This window comes from Carassius gibelio, chromosome B7, assembly GCF_023724105.1.
Source record: "Carassius gibelio isolate Cgi1373 ecotype wild population from Czech Republic chromosome B7, carGib1.2-hapl.c, whole genome shotgun sequence".
NCBI classification, from domain to species: domain Eukaryota; kingdom Metazoa; phylum Chordata; class Actinopteri; order Cypriniformes; family Cyprinidae; genus Carassius; species Carassius gibelio.
In genome coordinates this window covers 15,741,975-15,759,049 of record NC_068402.1, presented here as the reverse complement: position 1 = coordinate 15,759,049, position 17,075 = coordinate 15,741,975, and the positions used below count along the sequence as shown (strand labels likewise).

The window sequence follows — 17,075 nt, the reverse complement described above, 5'->3', positions numbered from 1 at the left end:
GTAAACAAACCATTCGTTCATTCACACAGAGACGCACAGAACATGCAGGATTCAGATTTCAACCAACTTGTGTGGCTTACATTTACAGATACTGGTCCATATGGAGATTTGAATTTATCAATTCTAACTTTGACTTATTCCATGACTGTTCCTATTAAAATGTAAGTTTCATTTTCATGACTGGATTTAGAGATTCCCACTGCGTTTTCAGCTTTGTGGAAATCATAGCGCTGTATGCGTTAAGAACCGGGTTGAACAGGTAAAAAAAAAAAAAAAATACTTATTTGGATTTTTTTATTATTATTTTATTAACAAGATATATTAGTTTGACATGTATATTTTTTTTATTCAATCAGGTATTATATGGTCAGGTTACAACTTGCCCCTCAGATGTTACAATGTACCCTATCTATGGGGCATGTTGTCACATTTCACTTCCATTTTTTGAGGGTAGATAAAGAAAAACGTATACACTGGGGGAAGGGGATGGGGGGGGGGTCAGCCTTCGGGCAATGGTAAATGGCACAATCGGCCCAACCCTAATCTGAATGCTTATGTCTGACCCATATTTCTGCTAAACAACCTGCAGCAAATTCAAGCTCTGTATGAACTGGACTGTAAGGACAATCCAAGAGAAATTAGTTTCATCAGAATCACCAAAGCCTCCAAGCCCTGCAAATTAAAAAAGAAATAAGTTCCTTTTTAAGTCGAGGCTAGATGTGTTGCATCTCTCCTGATGCATAAACAGCCTTGAATCTTACACATTAAACAGCTGCAGTGAGGCTGAGATTTCAAAGTTCTGCCTCAGGAGAATGCATCAGCCTCCCTTCAAACCCGAAATGTTGAATCGCATGAACAACAGAAACAGACGTTTGGTCAGACGGCCGTGGGCTCGTGCCTGACTACGAGGGTATGTGTGCGATTATTCACCAATGACGAGATGAGTTCAGATGGGTTAATGCTTCAGTGACAGCACCGAGCAGGCCCACTCACAACCCACCAGCCTGAGCAGAGTGTTACTCATGACAGCCTTCTGCTGATTACAGAGATACCAGCCCAAAAACACTAGGGGTGAGATGGTTCGCAAAAACAAAATTAACCGTACGGTTCAGCACGTGCTAGGACTGCGTTTCAACTTAAATCTGAAAACACATCTGTAACATGGTTTCTTATAAAGAAGTAAAAAAACAAAACAAAACAAAAAACAGAATTTGGCTAATGTATGTCTTTGTTGAAGGAAACACATTCTGGCTTCCCAGTACATTACAACAGCAGCGATGATAAAAAAAGAAAAAAGAAAAACCTGGACAAACCATTCACTTTGTTCAATGCAAATGCTGTATGCTGGAATATGAGCACAGTCATTTATTCCGTCATCACCCGAGTGCTGATAGCGCACACACGGGGAGACCTGAACAACACATGTCGATATCTGTGTTTTAAACTAAACTCATTTAAGCTTTGCCAGCTGAAACATGTTCGCCAGTTGAAAGAGCCAGAAGACGCAAGCACACGTGAGCAAGGAGAAGATTTGTGCATGCGCTCATCCGAAGCGGCGTCTCAGAACACGCGCAAAAATAAAGCTCTCTCAAGTATATTGAGTTTGAATAGACAAATTCTCACAAAAATTATGTGAAAATGCCCGTCTTGTGGCAAGTATCCGGACATAGCTATAAATCACAATTTTATTTGTATCTTTACTCTTTTTTTTTATTTATTGTACTGTTGCATGTAGTTAGAAAGAATATTCTTATTTTCTTTTTAATGTGAAAGTATAGTTTTTTCATAAACATAGCACATACCAAACCATACCGAAACCGTGACTCTAAAACCGTGAAACAAACCGAGCTGTGAAAAAGTTGAGCCGTGCCACCCCTAGAAAACACACAAAGGCACAGGTGCATCTCGGGACCTCTGCCCCTCATGTCAGTCCTGAGAGCGGGAGCACTTCTTCCGGCTGTCTGCAAAGAGATAAGCACCGCATTCTCGGCACCTTGTTTGCTTATGAAAGGAACTTGCATGGAATATTTATCAGATGATGCTCGAAATCAAAAGCCTTTGAGCAAAGAGTGCTTCAAAAGCCATATCACAGGATCTCCGCAAGGGTGATATGAGGGCAAGGACAAAGTGCAGAGCAGCAGGAAAGAGCGTCTGATGAGCAGACAGGAAGTAGGGGAGAATTATTCATCCATATCTGAACTTTGCATAAGTGTAAGGCATTATTTGCTAATCAAAGGCTTCGTGTTCATATCAGGATTTATAATTCATACTCCATGAGAAGAGACTGTCACAGTGAAGGGGGGAAATCAAAGACTGAGAGAACGAGACTAGGGAATGGAAGAAGCTCTTTCATAGATACAGATGATGATGATCTTCAGCGAGCATCTGGAATCAAGACTTCTCATCATTCTCTCCTGAGGTCTCTTCAGTGCAGCAAATGGATGTTACCAAGCCTGGGGCTGACACCACACAAATCAAATGCTTGAAACAAAACCCCACAAGCACAGAAGAACTGTCTAAAATTCCTACTCTTGTCACAGTGAAAAAGCGTCTCGGCACAGAGGCTGCAAACGACAGCTGGAAGTGTTCTTGCATGTCTGTACTGTTGCTGTGTTTTTTAATGGCATTTCTATGCAAAAGGCAGCATACACAGAGCTGGTGAGAAAGAGGTGCAAGACAATCCACTATCTACAATCTACCAATATTCAGGATACCAAAATGAAAAAAAAAAAAAAAAAAAAGTCCATCAAAATATCAAGCGTCTCATTATTGGTCGACAATATTTATAGACAATGTCAAGCATCAACTAAAGCTGTGTTGGGTTAGCGTGACAAATGGCCCACCATGTTGGTGAAACACATTTTTGCACATATTAAATGCTTTTTGACATGAATATTAAAACAAGAGATAAGTACAAAGTAGGACTGTGCAAAGTAGCAATACTGTGCAGCCAGACCCTCTTGGTGCAATTAATCGCATGTGATTGTCATGCGCATCTCATCAGTAAAGCTGGTTCTGTGATTAGTTGTAGTTCTCCATCACCTGCTATCAGATTGAGCTGCATTCACTTTTACAGAGCCGTAGTTCACTGACAATTAGGCAATATCACGTTCATTATCGCAGATCAAATCACCTTCGATAATGAATGTGATTTTGCGTAGCTTGTCAGTGAACTACGGCTCTGTGTATTAAACACCCCTCCATCTGAAAGCATGTGACGGACATTAACTACTAATCACAAATACGTATCAGTAATGATTATGAATTCCTACAGAACACATTTTAAGACTAAAAAGGCAAATAAAAAAGGTGGAAGGTGAAGTCCTATGGCTACTTTTAATATAACTGCACATTAGAGGTACTGCAAAAACTCACACATTCAGAGGCAAAAAAACTAAACAAATGTCAAGTATATTTTTATAATAGGCTCACTGTGATTTTATAAAAAGATTCTCCTTCCTTCTACAGATATAGAAGTCATCTTAAATCATTCCCAGAAGTGAGATAAATGTTTCACTAAAATCATTCCTAATTCTCATCTAATCTACTGTACAATGCCATTAAAAAGAGGAAAATGACAGCTCCGAGTTTCTTAACAGACGCAGAATCAGTAAAAAGTTCCCAGACAGACATCCAGAGGACCGCCACGGCTTGATTAACCAAGCTTATCTAACAGTGGAAAAAAGAAAAACTACTGAACAAAGAAAGTCTTTTGTGATGGATAAGATGGCGCACGTGACAGAGGATGACATTAAGGAATTAACTTTAATCCCAAAGCAGGGACTTGCAACACTTTTCAGAGCTTTTCCAAGTGTTTTTTTAGAGCTTGATCAAACAACCATTATGACAAGTCAGAACTACTCAGCAACCTTAATTAGAGACGACAAACCAGCAAACAAAACAGAGTTAAACAGTGCTGACACATCAGAGAGCAGAGTCTATATAAAGCCTGTGGTATGCGTTCAGACAGCAGCATATGGCAAGTTCTCACAGGCCAAACATGAGTGACTGTGACAGAAAAAAAACAAAACATGATGCTAAAGGCTGATTTATACTTCTGTGTCGGACATATGCCGTAGCCTCTACGTCGTAGGATGTGCATCGGTTTTCATTTATACTTCTGCGCCGTTGTCCAAATCGATGTGCAGTACACATGCAAACCACTAGCCTGCAGTGTCCACGAGCATGTTGCTTGTGTAACCCGCAGACCACGGCAAAAGCTGAAGAAGCAGCAGCTTGTCGGAGAAGCATCAGCCATGACGATGGCCAAGAAATATCAAAGAACAAATCATTTATTTAAAGCTACAAAAAAAAAAAAAAAAAAAAAAAAAAAAAACGACAACGACAACGGAACAGCAGAAGATGGCATTCTTTCATCTTCACATAGACTTTGTTGTGAACAACAAAGTGATGTAATGCTACATTTTATAATAAATAATAAGACAGTTGTTCATTGCTTTCTTTTATTTTGTAACATTAAAATATATTAAAGCTAAAACACACACACAAAACTCAAATACATACGGAGGGAGGGGTACTAGCAGACCAATCACATAACTTGCAGTCTGCATAGATTTGATGGACTGTGACATATTTGTAGAAGTGCACGTCAGGCTAAGCCGCAGCCGGCACGTCCTATGCACAACCTACAGCCTAGTTTTGACTCAGAAGCATAAATCAGCCTTAAATCTAGTGTTGTCAAAAGACCCGGTACTAAAAAAAATGTTAATGTGACCATACCAGGTTTAAGTATCGGTAGTACCGAGGTCCCGTTCAAACCCAGTTCAGCGCTATGATTTCCGCAAAGCAGAAAACGAGGATGGAATATCAAAATCCAGTCATGAAAATGAAACTTACATTTTAATATGGACAGTCGTGGAATTTTTCAAAGTTAGCATAAATTAATCAAATCAAATCTCCATATGGACCAGTATCTGTTAATGTTAAGCCGCAAATGTTGTTTGAAATATGAATCCATGTTCTGCGCATCTCTGTGTGAATTACTGAATGGCAGAGACGTACGGGTTTGTTTACTACATAGACTGAAGCACATGACTCTTGCATTAATTTCAGCATCTGAGCTTCAGAGTTATCTCTCCATCAAGTGATCTGAACTTTTCAGTTCATCTCAATGGAAGTATGAGACCTGTATTTGATGCTCTGTAAACTCTTTGTGAAGGCGCACGACTCACCGTCGCTTTACTGATATCGCTGTTTCTCACACATACAAAGAGAGAGAGAGCAAGTCTTACCACGCTGAATCGACACGCTATATGTAAACTACTCTTTGTTGTCTTCTCCTGTCAAAATAATGAGGTTCATTTAGAATTATTCATATTCATTTTCGAACAAGCAGAAGACATACCGGTTTCTCCAGTAGTGGGCGGAGCTAGTGTACAAATGGCAATTTCATTGGCTGCCGCTGATCTAGTACTGGCCTTGTTTTGATTTCAGCAAATCAGTTTGACCGAACGCAGACAACGTGATAAATATTCATGAACCCAGCAGCTCATCAATTCATAGTGCATTGTATATACATTAGTATGATAGTAGAATTAGTAGTAGTATTATCTTTTAATAATAATTAATATGATATATTACTATTTTTTTACAGCAGAAACCCTCAATGACCAAAAATATCTTAAGCATCACCACCAGTCTTAAGTTCAGTTAAAATGACAAATATGCATTCATTAGGCCTAAAAGTTAATTTTTACATAAAGGCATTGTGCTAGAAATATTACTATTATTTAGTAAAATGTATGTGATACTGCTACTACTGTTGCAATTTTTTTACACAACTTTATTTTTTAAAGAAATAAAATCACAATATTTCTTCCATGTTTTAATTTTAATAGCAAATCCCCTTTATTTACCAACAATAAAATGTGTTCAAATTTCATAAATTAAAAGACAAATTAAATTTGGGTGAAACTTGTTTACTGTTTTTCATAATTATATAACTTGTAGAAAAACTTTAAACACAATTGTAAATAAGTATAAAGAATGGCATTGGTTTTATTTTTAGTGCTAAAAAGTTTTTTTTTTTTTTTTAATTAGCATATTTTTGTGTTTTGCTTTGGTACCAAAATTGGTACAGAGAACCATGGATTTTCCCTGGTATCGGTACAGAATACTGACATTTTGGTACTGTGACAACACTACTTAAATCTGCACCTTACTACCATGATCTCAAACTTTCTCCAAAAAAAAAAAAAATGGTTTTATAAAAAGATGAAATACAAAACATTAAATATATATATATATATATATATATATATATATATATATATATATTAAAAACTGAAATGAAATGTGCAATAATAATAATAAGCTTTTACTCTCATAAATGTAACCCCATGACAACTATTAACAGCAATACTATCACTCACACAAAAAAGTCAGTTAACAATATAATGTTGGTGGGGTTTTTTGTGTGTGTTTTTTCCATCACTCTAGAAATCCTAATGTTTCAGTAATCAAGGTATCAATCAATCAATCTCAGCTGCACCCTCACGTACTGCTGCTACATGGTCACAAAACATAAAGTTTACAATTTGTTTTTAAGCATTGTGGTTTAAAAACAAGTGATTTTAAGCCACTTAAAAGCAATCAGCACCGAAAGAAAACTAATTTCACTATATATGTGCGTGCTGTCCGATAAACTTTTTCTGAGTGCTGTTATAGAGGCAAACGCTGTTATTGAGATTTGGTCATATCCCCCACCCCAACATCAAGGCATAAATGCACAGTAAATTAACAACAATTTACTGGAATGGAAGTACTGTGAGCTGTGTTCCAGCTCCATCAGCTAGGGGCATCATTAAAGTTAATATTAGTCTTGATATTAACAAGGGATGCCGCAAAACATTCATGAATATTCATAAAGCAGAATGCGGTTTCATCTTCTGTTTGTCTCTGGAGCAGCGATGAGCTAAACAACAACAAAAAGTAATCTGAAGAAGCCGTTCTCTTCTCCAACACTCCTGTTTCTAAACCCCAACCCTCTACCCAACTGCTGAGCTCCCTATCTGGCATCATTGCATTCAACAGGGAGAAAAATCTTCTTACTGTGCTTGTGTACAACTCTGCTCCCTAGTGAGAGAACCTCACGCTGGGCTCCCCACCCCCCACCCTCCTAACAGGCTGGAATATTCCAGACAGGCCTGCGGAAAGAGAGACAACTAACTAGGTGCAATAGGTTTCTGAGAGCGTGTGTGTGCCTGCAGTACAGCACCATGAGGAGAAACGTGCAGAATTTTAGTGCGTGACTCAAAATACCATGCTAAAGTGGGTCATTTTAAAGTGAAAATGTGCTTCAGTCCCTCTGAACCTGGAATGAACATGCATGGTACAAAAAAAACCTTCAAATTCAAATTAGAAAGACTGTTGCAATGTAACGGTCTTTTTTTTTTAAAATGGACACAAAGTGATCCCAAATCTGACAAATCTCAAATGGATTTTAAGGGAACTTAATGGGAAAGCACAAACACAACACAGCAAAGTAAATATCCACCAAAATGAGTCATATCATCCAGTGTCCACAGAAAGCTTTTCCAGATTTCAGAGCGTTCTTTGATGTACACTGCTGGAACTGAATCTATCTTCCTGCCTTCTGCGGAAATGACACGTTTCAGTCAGAGGGCTTTCAGGGCACTCGCCACATTAACAGATATCCAAGTTGTTGCTCCTCTTCAAAGAGAATGCAAAAATGTATTTGCAAGGTTTATGTTTTCCATACCAGTGTTTATGAGTGTTTCTGTGTAAAATATCTGAAGACAGGATGCACAGCAGGGTGCATTTCATGGCTGTCTGCTTGGAAAACACTTCCTGGTGAAAATCCTCAGTTTTCTCAACAACGTTGTTTCTTGCCAAAGAAAGAGACAGCAGGCTTATTCTTGAAAGCAATCTTCAAATAGAGATGATACTGTTTCCGTTCATTATCGCAGCTGATGTCTTTTTTTGTGTCTTTTTTTAAAAAGAGGTTTAAAAGAAGAGGTCATATAAGATGTTTTCATAAAAAGTTTAAAAAGAACCAAACTGAGTTCAGTTCTTTGAAAAGAACCAAGAATTTGAAAGAATGAAAAATAAATTATGGTAGTTAGTAGAGCCTGACCAATATAGGTTTTCAGGGCCGATACTGATACTAATATTAGGGATTAAAAAAAATATATCGAAATATCGGCCAATATTCTTTGTGTATATTATACTAGTTCAACCGATCACAAATCTCACAATTTAGATCACATTACAGTTTTCGACCCACGGATCAAATAATTTTTCGGATCAGCAAGAAAAGAAAAATACTTAAATTTAACTTGCTTTCCATTTATTACTTTTTTAAATTACATTTATTATAGTACTTCTTTGATACCACAGCAAATGCTATTAGATTAACTTGACTAGCTAAGAAAGTTTTAACATGATTAAAGAAACAAGAGAACAGCCAGTAAAAATAAGAACAAATACACAAATTACAAGCATAGTTAAATACAACACAATATGTTACAAATAAAATAAGGTTAGTAGTATTCAAATACAGAAATTTTATAATTAGGGAAAATAACACTGCATACTGTTTACTGTATAAATTAATATATATATTTTTTACAAAGTAATTGTTCACAAATAAATATATATTTAATAAAAATATCATTAAAAAGGACATAAACACTGTAACCAACAGGGCACTCAGTATTCTGGAAAGTTTTATTTCACAACAATTAATTGCACAGCTCTATTGGCCGATGTACTCGATGTGTTCAAATTATTACTTTGTCAGCACTGAGAGCGGGAGCACCTGAAAACACAGTGCTCAGATTTTCCCTCTTGTTCGCTGTCGTCATCAACAGTTCTGTGTAATACAGATAGAAGTCTGTCTAATAATCAGACAGAATAGTTAAACAAAAGGAATTAATGTATACAAAAAGTATTATATCAAAAATATCACGGGACAGGCTTTACTGATGAGATGCACATGACACTCGAATTGCACAGCCCTATCGGCCAAGCAGAAAAACCTATTGGCTGATGCTGATATTTACAAAATGCCAAATATCAACTGATATGGTACCTCTCACAAAAAAGAGTTTTAACGTTTAAAGCCAGTGATGCAATAAAGGCTTTTTAACTTTTCACTATACAATTCGAGTGCCTTGTAGTTCTTGTTCTTAAATATCAACTGATATATCAGCCTTGGTCATACATCGGTCGACCACGTACTATAAATAAGATACAGTATATAAATAACCAGAATATATACATAAACACTTTTTTTGCAATGATCACTCAAATGTCGTGATCAAAAACTTGTCAGAGATATGTAATAGAGGCAGGGCATTTAACAATTTAACAAACTTTATTATCCAAAATGAGTCTGACATCAGTGCACTGAACAGTAAAGTTTAAGTTTATTCATATTAAATGAAATTTAATTCCATTAAACTTTATTCCGTTGAAGTTTAACTTTGGAAAAGATTTGTGCTACTGTTTTCACACACAGACTAAACGTACTACAGAAGTTTGAAGTGACATAATATACCTCTCTAAATAAATACAACATTAATTCATGGCTTGCACACTTTAATGCCCTTTTAAATGTAATGTGTACATTCCCCTGGAATTTCATGTGAAGTCCACTTCACTGGGCACTTACAGTCGAATAAGACAATGCTTGAATGCTGCCGCCTGATCAAGAGACCTCCTTAATGAAGTGAAAAACACGCCGGCGGATCACCACCAAATTCGGGGGATCCCTCTCAAACACCATCCTCTATGCGCTGGTAGACCCCTGGGATCACTAGATTAATCTGCACCAGATCACAAATTTATTTATCATCTCATTCGAAAGAGGGCCTCTAGACATACACTACAAGACGATATATCGGTCAGGCTCTAGTAGTTAGGCCAATCATGATAATCAAATAACCGTCTAATCATGATTATTTGATGATCAAATCTTTGATTTTGTACACAGAAAGATTATTAGAAGCTTTTATTGTTCTCATGATTTCTATCTTATTTTCATTAATGTATTTTGTAGGAATACAAATAGTTAAAGAACAGTTTAAATTGTATAATGTACACTAAAATATGCTGCTAAATTATACAGTCAGCTAGTTTAATTCATAGCAAATATTTTTATTCAAATGTAGTTTGTCTCTGTAATAAGGAAGTGAGTATTTAGCAGATTATGTTTAACAAAGGGTTTTAAAAAAAGTGTGACCATTTGTTCTACAAAAACATTATTGATTTTCTGTAAAGGTGTAGAAAAAAAAATAGTGTTGGTGTTGGAACCGTATTGGCTGTAGGCCCCGTACACTAGTGCCTTTTCATTTTAAAATGCATAACTTTTGCTACAGTTATGCCATCATTTACACTACTCTGCATTTTCCACGTTCGAAAACTGAGACTTTTGAAAATGCTGCTGACCCTGTTTTAGTTTGGAAACTCCGGGGATGCGTTTCAGTGTAGGAGACTTTCAAAAACGATGGCGTGGCTGCCCACGTGACCTCTGCGTATCCTTGATGACCATGTAACCGTATCATGTATCTGTCGAGTATGTGGCTGTTTCTGTTTTGGCATGAATCCCAGTCGACATTTTCGGCTGCCTTGCAATCATAAGTTACTTTGAGTAACAATTCCACCTCATCATCTGTCCACACAAAGAAGTCCTTCCTTTTCCTTGCCATCAAGCTCATTGTTGAACCTGCCAGTGACAAGCAACCGACTTCTTGTTTACACTTTTACGCGCATGCCCAGTGTGTATGAATGGTCACGTGACATGCATTTTCAGTTATGTAGTGTAGACGGAGATCGTTTCTGAAACGCAGCTGAAAAGCCAGTGTTAACAGATATCGTTTTAATTCGAAAACACAGTTTTAAAACGAAAACGCACTAATGTAAACGGGGCCTTACACTGCAAAATAATAAAAATATATATTAAAATATAACAATTATTTTCTAAACTAGTGTTGTCAGGGTACCAACATTTCAATATTTGGTACCAATAACCGTAAAAATCCAAGGTTCCCTGTACCAGTTTTGGTACCAAAGCAAAACACAAAAACATGCTTATTAAAAAATGCCTTGCACTCTATTTGTGTCGGCATATATGCAAATTCATTCTCTGCCAGAAGGAGGCACTTGTAGAGCGGATGAGAGAGGTTTCTCTGGTAACGGCTGTAATCAAATCAGCACTGAGCCCGCACTGACAAATGCTGCTCAGGCATTACAGACCAGATTAAATAAAAATTTCATCCATAATTTTTTGAAGACAGCTGGTTTCCTTAAGAAAAACAGTGATATAAAAATGCCTGCACTGGGTTTCGACTTTGACACATGCGGTGCTCATGTCTATTCAACAAAGTCAAAGCCTTTTGGAAAATCTATTTGTGGCGGTCAGTTTTGATATTGTGGCAGGCCGTCAAAAATAAATCAATGTATAGGAAACACAATGAAACTTACCTACATGAACTCTTTCATTTGATCTAGGCGACTGTCTTTAAAGTGTTTTGGTATTTTGGTGTGTTTCCTCGTTTTGATGTTATATAATGAAAGCCATAAAAAAAACAGACAATTACTCTTGATAATTGGTATAATCGGCAAAGCCCTAAAACAGACAATTAATCTCAGTAACAGTGTAAAATTTCATAATAGTCAGAGCCCTAATGGTAGTTCTTATTACACTCACACTGTTCCTTACCTTGAAAGTGGGCTCAAATCTGTTTTTGAGCCACTTTAACACTGTCAGATAGTCTCAGTTAATTCTCCTGTCATCTCTTTTGTGAATTAGGTTTTTCCCTGTTATTTTTTACTGTCAGAAAAAAAAAACATTTTAAATAAATATCAATTATTTAGATTAATGCAAATAACTTAACATCCTAAATATCGATCACCAGCACAGATATCGGTGTTCAGCAAAAACACTATTAATCTTTGGCGTCAACAAAATATCTTTATTAGATTTATTTTGTTTTCTAAAAGAGAAAATGAAAGCATAAAAATCAGCACTAAATTCATATAAAATGTAGTGTGTTCCGTTTAGGGGCAAATTCAGTCTTACTAAAATAAGTGGCTTTTCTCCTCTGTTTTGCATTTTTGTAGTGATCCGTACCACAGACTTACAGCAAACCAAGTTTGAATCACTTTAAAGAAGCTCAGTTTGTTTTCACTTATTAAAGATTTCATGTGTGAGCAAGTACATATGACCCTCCTTTTCTGCAACAGACTGAATGGATGTAAGCAGGCCAAACACATGGGCCTTATGAAACTGGACACGTCAAAGCTTTACTTATATTTCAGCAGCAGCAGTTGAGACATAAAAATACGCAACTTCCAATCACACACAGACCACACAAACTCGAGCTTCATTCACCTTTAATAAAAACAGCCACACTACAACTCAAGAATGCTTTCTTTTGATTAGGCAGGCTCCTTATGAGAGGGATCCATTTAAGCATAGCTTTAAATGTTGGCTAAATGAGCTTTTCAAGAACTCTCCTATAGGTTTCACTGGAGAAAGCCTGATAAATAGTAGTTCTCTTGACCTCAAAGCACTCCATCAGCCAAAGGAGCCAAAGCAGCACAAAGGACGCTTAAAAAAGACCTATTATGCATGCAGAGAGATGGGCAAATAAGTGCAGACGACTGAGCTGCGCACTTTGAAGTGATTTTTCAGACAGCCATTCTGAAGCACTGTGTAAAAAAAAAAAAAGAAAAAGAAAAAGCCTTACTTCCCTTCCTTACTTGGAAAAAGTGTGTGTTTAACTGCTAAACTTTATAAATAGAAGTTAAGAAACAAGGATGCCTGAATTCACATGAAAGCATTATCATAAGACTTAAGTCATATCGTAACTCTTATTGCTGGCACTACGGAACTATTCATTTTAAATGATAAGTAGATATTTAAAAACAATATCTTTCTTTTGATAAATGTGATATTTTGGCTATTTAATACACTCTAAAATAACTTAGATAATGCTTTCAGTTGTTATAAGCTTAAAGTGGTCATAGGATGCTACATGCACTTTTGCAAGTTGTTTGAACTGAAATGTGTTGGCAGTGTGTGTTTTTTTCTAATCTACTTAAACATTTACCCCTTTGTCAAATCGAGCTGATCTCAGATGCCCGTCTTTGTGACGTCACACAGACAGGCCCTTCCCACGATAATTTGTGAATGCGATACATCTGCGATTCTGAACGCGATATTGCCTAATTGTCAGTGAACTACGGCTCTGTGTAGTAGATCGCACTAAATCTGAAACCAGGTGATAGAGATTAACTACTGATCATGGGACTGACTTTACTACAAGATGCGCATGACGGAATTGCGGAATTCAGTCATAAAACAGAATTTACTGTTCAACTCGCAATGTCACGGAATTTTTCAAATTTTGAATGAATTAATCAAAAGTAAGTCATTACACTTATATCGAATTGCAATAAGGACTAGTACTTGTAAATATTAAGCAGCAAAAGTATATTTAAATATGAATCCTGCATGCTCTGCATGCCTCTGTTAACGAATGGCACAGACTTACGGTTTCATTTGTTTCATTGTTAGCAATACAATATAATGCAAATACCAAATTAAAAACATGTTTCAGGATAAATAATGAGCCGGCCAATATCGTGACAATTATTTTTTATTATTTGAAAAAGGTGGATATCGTTATCGAGACTAAAATATGATTATTTGTGCAGCCCTACGTCAAAAATTAAAGTCTGGCTTGATTTGAAGACATATTGCCTATTACTATTTTTCAGTAGAATGCACATAACCTACTACTACTACTACATAAAACATTATTTAAAAGAATTAAAAAAAAAAAAAAAAAAAATCACACAACATTTCTTCCATGTTTTAATTTTAATGATAAATCAATCCCCTTTGTTTGCCAAAAAAAAATAGAGTTTTTATATACATTTATAATAAATTTTAAATAATTAAAACATAAATGAAATAAATGTTTTAAGCCTTCATTTGATAAACATTTAAATACACAACAAAGAATGTCTGAGGGAAAACAATCATAAGGCTACTTTAAGAAATAAATTAATAAATTAAGTTGCTTTATGTATTCAAATAATTAGACATGCTAAAACACAGAACTTGGTAACAATAAAAAATATGTTTTAAACATTTAATTTGTGTTCAACTTTTAATAAACTGATATGAAAATGTATACGTTTCATGATTTTAATTAATTAGACATGCTTTTTAATTAATACATTTTAATTTAACTATTAAAAAGGAGTCAAGAAAAATAAAATCTGGGAGAAAAATGAATATGGAATAAAATAAAAACGAAATATAGGAAAATATTTCATTGGGCCCTAATTTGTTCAAGAGGCAATTGTGAGGTCAAAACAGTAGTTTAAGCTACACTATATACTTTCTGCATCCATTCAATAACACTAAGACTTCAAAGCTCTCCTCCAATACTCTTTAACTGTTGAAGACTGTTAATTATATGGCTGGAACTATAAAGATGAATAAGTATCAACCAGAGGACAGGTTCCCAGTAATAGTGTTTTTCTCTTAAGATGATACAGGCGGGAAGGTAGTTTTTCTTCCTACTGTCACTGGGGGTTTAAAGCATTGATCTTTCTAAAGCTGCTTTCAGAAAACATGCATTGAGAAGACAGCAATAACAACATTGAACTGACAATGCCCAACAGCAGTGTATGACCACAACTGTCATTTTCAAAAATAGGGTTTTTTCAGTCAAAACACGCCAACAGCAAATCCAGCACATCCAAACTGCATCACAGATTTGCAAAACTTTCATTGTATTAGCTGAAAATCAAAGGGTTCATGCTTGTCATGAGACACCGAAGCGCTCATGTGACACAATCCTTTGATGGATTTTAAGAAGCTTCAAGATAATCAGCAGCACAGTATTTGCTGAAGATCAAGGCAAAGCTCTACAGTTGCACCTTGTCTTTCACAGAAGGTCACATTCTTATTCTCTTCACACCTGCAAACTATCGAGAGGCGACATGGCGTGAAAGTAAATCCTTGTAGGAGGTCTGAGGGAAACAGGTCTCGGCTGAAAATTGGAAAACTAGAAGAAAATGTTTTGCAATGCTTTCCTAAAGAAAATTCTGATTTATACTTTGTCAAACCTACACCATAGCCTACGCATAGACGCACATCCTAAATCGTAGCATACACACATCAATTCTACGCGGACTGCATGTGCTGTGATTGGTCTGCTAGAATCCTTCCCTCTGTATGTACTTTAGTTTTGTGTGTGTTTATGTGCACTTCAATACATTTTAATGTAACACCTTCTTATATAAAATAAAACAAAGCAAAGAACAAGTGTCTTATCATTTATGACACTAAATAGCATTATACAACAGTAGTTGTCTGTGAAAAACAATGTTGAACTGACAATGCCCAACAGCAGTGTATGACCTCAACTGTCATTTTCAAAAATATGGTATTTTCAGTCAAAACAGGCCAACAGCAAATCCAGCACATCCAAACTGAAATCACAGATTTGCAAAACTTTCTTTGTATTAGCTGAAAATCTTATTAGGTTATTACACTAAATAGCATTATACAACAGTAGTTGTCAGCGAAAAACAATGTTGATCTGCCGTGGTACAAGTCCTTGCGGAGATAGAAAGAATGCCATCTTCTCCTGTTTCGTTGTTGACTCCTTTTGTAGTTTTAAATACTGATTTCAGGATTTGATATTTACTTGCCGCCGTCACGGCTATAATGTTTCCCTGACGAGCCACTTCTTCTTCGGCTTCACCAGCAACATGCCTGTGGACACTGCAGACTAGTGGTTTGCATATGTACTGCATGACGACGCAGACAACTGCGCAGAAGTATAAATGAAAACTGACACATAGCCTATGGCGTAGGTCCGATGCAGAAGTATAAATCAGCCTTACGGCTCTTCAGGAATCCTTTAAGTGATATATTTTGATTTCAAAAGAGCAGATTTCGTCAAAGAGTCAGAGGCCGTGCATGTGTGTGGCAGTAACTAGATCAACTCAACCATAAACAATGCCATGTCTACCTGAACCAGGCATGTGCTACTGGAAACTCACTGGAGGACTAAAGAGACTGGAAAAATCAAGAGCTTGGGAAGGGTCCAGGCCCTTGCATGTGATCTCAGCTCGGTGGTGAAGCGGAGCAGGTAGGGTGTGACAAGTCCAACGTTCATGTCAATTCCCTGACAGCTTATTGGACAGCAGAAAACATAGCAGGCCAACGAGAACTCCTCCATCAGAAGCCAGTGTGTGCAGTCTGATCACTACCATAACTCTGAGGACGTCACAAAGCTGGCACGCACATATAAAGTCTGGCTGGTGGTTGGTTTGCCAAAAAAGAACTTCTAGACTGGACCCCCTGACACTGCCTTCCTTTTCTTTGTTCGTTCAGCAGCTAAAACAATAGATAAGAGAAAGAAAAACACTATCTGTATTGTTTTTAACATACTGTTTTTCTTGATGCCTGGGTAGACAGGGCCCAAGGTCTTTGTTATAGGGCTGGTGGGATTTGCAATGTTGAGGTTAGGATAGTCGGGCATTACTGAAATATGAATGGGTGCGTTTGTGAACCGAAACTGGGTTGGAGGTGCCCCGAGTGACACAGAGAGGGACTCAACTGCTAAGATAAACAACCCCCCCCCCCCAAGCCCCCCAGATGATCCCAATGGACCATGACACTTACTTGTGTTCTGTAGCACAACAGACAAGATGTCTACAGTCCCTCTGTGAGCTCAGCTCACAACAATCAAACTTTGTTATTTATCTAGGTTACAAAGCATAAGGAAAAACTTGCAGAACATGTTTATTTTAAATTAAATTCAAAGAAAAAAAATGACTTTTTCAAATTCTTAACACAATTTACTCACAAATATAACAACCAATTTGTGTTCTACAGAAGGAAAGATTTCAAAGAGAAGAAAAAACAAACCTTAAAGGCAAAAAAGAAAGACAGTGCTGCACTAAAACGGCTTTATTAAAGGACGCTGACATGCAGAGCTTAAAAGACTTTTAAGAGCAGACCTTGCGCTGTAAAATGAGTGTCATTTACCAAACAGACAAAA

The 17,075-nt window shown here is 36.7% G+C and overlaps 1 protein-coding gene across 2 annotated transcripts in view; it reads right to left on the bottom strand.

Moving 5' to 3' along the window:
* Positions 1-17,075, bottom strand: part of glceb (glucuronic acid epimerase b) — a 51,491-nt gene that overhangs the window by 29,407 nt on the left and 5,009 nt on the right. Inside the window, exon 1 of one of the 2 annotated variants that reach the window (XM_052561580.1) lies at positions 11,467-11,555. The exons of the other annotated variant lie outside the window; for it this stretch is intronic. The gene's annotated coding sequence lies outside the window, so the exon portion shown is untranslated. Of the gene's footprint in view, positions 1-11,466; positions 11,556-17,075 lie in introns of those variants that run through there. 2 annotated transcript variants of the gene reach the window in all.